At 39.5% G+C, this 5,763-nt stretch overlaps 1 long non-coding RNA gene across 1 annotated transcript; it reads right to left on the bottom strand.

Annotated features, from left to right (window-relative positions):
* Positions 1-897, bottom strand: LOC133835048 (uncharacterized). Its single transcript, XR_009893506.1, has 2 exons — positions 653-897; positions 1-440 (listed from the first exon to the last, which is right to left on the bottom strand). It is a non-coding gene; the product is annotated as an uncharacterized LOC133835048 (long non-coding RNA).
* Between the last annotated feature and the right edge of the window lie 4,866 nt (positions 898-5,763).

Genomic DNA, 5,763 nt, shown 5'->3' with positions numbered 1-5,763 from the left:
GAGCATTTTGGAGCGCATCGTGGCTTTGGAGCGCATCTCGGCTTTGGAGCGCATCTCGGCTTTGGAGCGCATCGTGGCTTTGGAGAGCATCTCGGTTTTGGAGCACATCTCCGTTTTGGAGCACATCTCCGTTTTGGAGCACATCTCCGTTTTGGAGCGCATCTCCGTTTTGGAGCGCATCTCGGTTTTGGAGCGCATCTCGGTTTTCGTCTACGCTTTTGAGGGCAGCACATACCGTCGCCCCCTTCCCTGTCAACAAGTTGCATCCTGCTCATACGTCGATATCTGTTTTTTTGCGCTTCGGACATTCGATTCCACAATTTTCCACCTTGAATCAGAGAAAGCGTATCGTTTCCATATTGTGATGAATATGCGTTAATAAAAGTTTCGAAGGCTTTGTTTGTGCTGGGTGAAACATTTTGCTGATCAGCCATTGTTTTCTGAGGGAAGAGAAGTGTGGATAGAGGATATATTCATGTAGTACAAGAACTCAGTCGTGGAATCAGCGCGCGCTGTTAATAAAATAAGTAATAAAGTATTGAATTTTTTTAAGAAAAATATAAAAGCTTAGAATTAATTTGATCCTAACTCTATCAAAAGAGATAAACAAAAAATAAAATTGGTTACCAGCAACCAACTGGTTTTTACTTACAGTTTTATCTTCTCGTCGTATAAAAATATTTTACAAGTAAAATTTTTCTAAAAATGTTGTGATTAAGGTAAAAAAAAAGTTGTAAAATTAGCTACTTTCAGCACAAATTTCAATTTACTATGTCTAGATGTTACCCAAAACATTAACAATACTCGCCTGCTTGATAACTTGAATCGAAAATAATGGATTCACTGACGAAAAACTAAGTATTAAAGAAAATCATAAGTAGTGAGAGCTAAGATGATGACGCAATAAACTAAAATATGCAATAATATTGCAAACTCAAACCGTCTTAAATCTTAAAGGCAGAAGGAGGCATCTCCGACCCTATAAAGTATATATATTCTTGATCAGCAGTCAAGACGAGACGATATAGCCGTCCGTCTGTATGTTCGCGAAGATAAAAGATAGAGCTATAACTTTTTTGGACAGCACTTATTTTGATTGCATGCAAATCAAGTTTATTTCAAATGTTAGATACGAATTTATTCCACCGCAAATCAAAATAAGTAAAACAAGTTAGAAAGCTACAGTCGAGCGTGCTCGACTGTGAGATACCCGCTACCCATTTCGAATAAAAGCAAAATATAGCGGTATTATTATAAAAATATACCGAAAATACTACTAAATAATAAAATATACCAAATGTATTTTTAAAAAATAGACGGCACAATATACCAGATTGTCAGCCAAAGCAACTAAGACCCCTAGTAAGTAGGCGTAATTTTCAATACAAAAGTTTTTCTACTTGTGTTTTATTTAAATAATCTTTAACTGTTGCCTGCAATGCAATATTTCGCTCCAAATACGATCGGTGTCTTTTAATTTTAATTGCAATAGGTGAAACACAAATAATCTATTTTTAAATATAGCTGTCTAAATGCTGTTTTGCTATTCACTTAATTTTTTCCCATTTTTGAATAAAAAGAATCCTTAATGGTTTTCGACAATGCGATTGTCCTTCCAATATTTTGCAATTGTTTATCGCAGCTTCAACTCCACACATTATCACTTCAATTTTTTTAATCAGCATTAAGTTTCACTTCAGCTTAAGCCCATTCCACTCGCATTCTCAGACATTTCTCCCGCAACCAACGAGTCGTCAAATTGACTTTAATTTAAGAATTTTTTATGCGCCCTACACAGAAAGGCAGACAGACACACACACACACACACACACACACACACACACACACACACACACACACACACACACACACACACACACACACACACACACACACACACACACACACACACACACACACACACACACACACACACACACACACACACACACACACACACACACACACACACACACACACACACACACACACACACACAAAGGAACTGCTGCCTATGCGTGGCACTCGCTGCTCCACTCGGCATTTCCCTGTCTGTTGCTTAATGGCATTCCACTGTCCTCCTCCCCTACTCGCTCTTCCTCTGCTAGCAACCAGCAGTGACTTGCCGTTTACTGCATACTTTTTGGAGTCAGGCAAGAGCAAAAACGCTGATGCGACAATTATAGTTATTGTCTGCCTAACCGAGCGGGGGAATCTCCGACTCCTTCTTCCCAAGCTCTGCCAGTGACTGGTTTCGCGTACGTGAGACAGCGAAACACCTCATAGCTAGCTGCTAGACGGGCGGACGGAGTGGGAGGAGTGGGATTGAGGGCGTGGCAGCAGCTGCTTTTGCTGATGTTATTGCAGCCAGCTTCCATTTTAGACGCTGCCTGTTTTATTGCTAATGTAAACATGTGTTGTTGTTGTCTTGTAGCCGCTATTCCCGTTGTTGTTATTGTACCCTGTTCATAAACAGAAACAAAGGGTTTACACTTGTTAATCAGATGAACATCACTTTAAAAGTATTCTACCTCATAAATTTTTTGCATTTGAAATTACCAATTAGAAAATATTCATTTTTTATTTTGATTGTTAAAAATTTATTATCGCAATAGTATTACAAATTTCAGATAAAATTAATTCAGATAAAATTTACATGTTTAGTCATTCAACAGCATAACAAATTTAAAATTTGTTAACTTAAATATTACATTTCTAAAAATTATCTTTACAAAACAATTAAAATGCTAAAACGTTCTCTCAATCCCTATAGGGTATATCTATAGTCTAGCTTATGTTGCAGTACATTGTATCTTCTTGCTGCCCATCAATGTGTTTGACGCCAAATTGACACATTTTGCAGTCACTGCGTGGATCTGCGCAACACTGGTTAAATAGTGTGCTAAAATGTTGTACGTGCGCCTTGGGCGAATGGGATCAAATGGGGTGCGGGGGAGCGAAGGGATGCTATCGAGTGGCAGGCAATCTTTAATTTCAATGGCAATGCCAGGTGGCAGATGAATGAAACGAGCAGAACCTTCAAAGCAGACAGAAGTTACAACGAAGTAGAAATTTATCAGAGCACAAATCAATTTTCAACACCTTGCCTGAGGCAAGTTGGAAGCGTGTGAGAAGCTTCTCCAAGTAGCTGGCGAAAATCAGGGCCAAGTTCGATGCTGCGCCCTAAGGCGATTGCCTAATGAGGTGGATTCTTCGCCTGCCTGAAGGGCATTAACTGATAACCCTTGCTGCAGTTGAAGCTGTGCTCGATAGTTGTGCGACCACGCCCCGCATTTTATGCCTATTTTATGCGCATCAGCCTGAAATTGCGTACGTGTTGTAATTTTTAAAAAATTTTTCTTGTACTACTTCTCTTTCCCACTACCTCGCTCAGTTTCACTCTGTTGACATTTTATGTCCACGTTCCTTAATCCGGCGCCAACAAAAAAAATAAACCGAAAAACTTGTCAAATTTAGGTCAAGCGGTCAAGTGTTTTATGTTGTTGTTGTTGTTGCCATCGCTGCTGTTGCTGCTGCGAGGGTTATTTCAAGGGTTTTATACTGTTTGCCTGCAGTGGCCCGCAGTTTTGTTTTATGACTTCAACTGAGATGGAATTGGGGGGATTTACTATTTGTAGTTCGTGCCGAGGGTAGAAGAGCAGCTGTATTTGTTTAAAGGCTAAAGGATTTGTCTGTCAATATTTAAAACTTTTGGTCAAGACAAACTACAAATTTAGCAAACTTTAAAGCAAAAAGGAAAAAATATCAGATATAAGTCGAATAATTACACTTGCTATTCATAGAACACTTATCTTTCACTTTGGTTTAGTATTTATAGTTTAAGGTAGAGATTCATTGATGTTCAGCCTCTGAACGCTTTTTGTGTGGTCCGAAACTCAATGACAATTACAGCTATTTGAGTAAAAAATGCCCAAAACTGGAAAAGCAAAGTTCAAAAAAGCACATCCCCATGAAAAATGGGATCACGACGAAAAAAGAATGAGGATTTGCGGCAGCCCCAAACATAAATTATTTTCACGCCATCGGACGACATTGACCCAATGAAGAATTTTCTCTTTATCCTCCCTGTTTCGACTAGAAAAAATCGTTTGTGTTGGCCAAAGACATTTTGAAGAGGAAATGTGAAAAATAACTTATATATGTAGCTGAAGGATTTGCACGTCAATTTCGACTTTGGCAAATGAAATTTGTGCCATGGTCAGAGCAAAAGTCCATTAGAGAGCCATACATAATTAAAGTCATTGCGAATGCAAATGCAATCGAAACTAAAACTAAAAGCAAAAGCAAAAGCAATAACCAAGCGATTGAGGGCCAAGATTTAATTAACTGGCAAAACATGGCGTATGCGTAATGTGTTTGCTAAACTGAAAAGGCGGGCAAATTAAATTAGTCAGCCTTTAGCAGGGACTGTTACCCAAGTAGAGAATCGATACATCTTCTACCTAATTGCCAATGCCAATCAAAGTTGTCGCAAATTTTACGATAAAATGCACTTAATTTGCAAAATGCCAAAAGCCTGGCACCAAAGTGCAAAATAAGGGAGGACAAGAGGAAGGGAGAGAGAGAGAGAGTGGAGCCACGTTGCACTTTTGAGTTTCTGCTCTGCTGGCAAATTGCTATTTATGCTGTTGCCAGGATGCCCTGAATGCCAGCCAGACAACGAACGGCACCGAAATTGTTGCACAAATCTGATTAAGGTTGCAGGTTTGGCAAGCGATTTATGAATGCCAATGGCTGCAGTCCGACGTCAGGATGCCAGGATACCCACATACCAATGCTACTAGAACTGCATGTGGGCGTCCGTCGTCCTTGCGACGATTGTGTCATAATAGCCGCAGGCGAGAACTGCACTCCCAAAATGCGGGTAAATGCCAGAGATACAATTGCAGCGAGGACAATGCAGGATGCGAGAGAGCAACTTGAATCTGCTGTCTCGTGTGGCAAACTTTATGCAGCTTTGTATCCGATTTACACATTGTACAATCACAATTGCTGTCGCTTGACAACAGTTAATGATACTTAGTAACGTAAGACAGCAGATTAAGGAAGATGCGAGGGTGCTTAATATTTAAGATGTTTAGTTTAAAGCGCTTTCTCCAGCACAATTCAAGCACATCTCAATCAACATGGCACTGAATATCCTTGTAGCTACTTGCCGTTATATTCGAATTTGATTATCGCGAGTTTGTCTTTGTTCTTTCGCTATTTATTATGCATTTCTTTGCTTCAGCTGCCTGACCAAATGTTTCCTTGTTGTCTATTGCCAGTCTGGCGACTTTGACACTTTTTCCAAGATATTTGTATCGAGACTGTCGCTTTGCATTGGCTTGTAAAAATGGCGAAATGTCCGCTGACTGAGTGTTGTCCTGTTGTTCCTTGGCTGTTCACTGTGTTTAGTCTCTGGGGTAGATTATCACCGTTAAGGATGCCAAACAGCCGCTGTCAGTCTCTCTGACATTTCACTGTTTCAATTCTAATTTAAATTTTATATTGTTTGCGGCTGGCAAGGGCTTTTCGCTTCTCAAATTCTTGAAAGTATTTTCAGTTGAAGCCATGACACAACTTTAACGAGTCGAGTCTTTGTTTCCATAAAAAACATCATAACTTTTTTGCGGAACTTTTGCGTGTTGGTATTTTTAACCTGCTCTATTGTCACGCCATATTCCACACGCATGCAATTAACTAATGTTTCCTAACCTTGAATTTTAGTATGCAGAAAGTTTAGCAAATAAGAAAAATTTA

Source organism: Drosophila sulfurigaster, chromosome 2L, assembly GCF_023558435.1.
Source record: "Drosophila sulfurigaster albostrigata strain 15112-1811.04 chromosome 2L, ASM2355843v2, whole genome shotgun sequence".
Lineage (NCBI taxonomy): Eukaryota > Metazoa > Arthropoda > Insecta > Diptera > Drosophilidae > Drosophila > Drosophila sulfurigaster.
The sequence above is the reverse complement of the archived record's forward strand: the minus strand, read 5'-3'. Positions and strand labels throughout refer to the sequence as shown.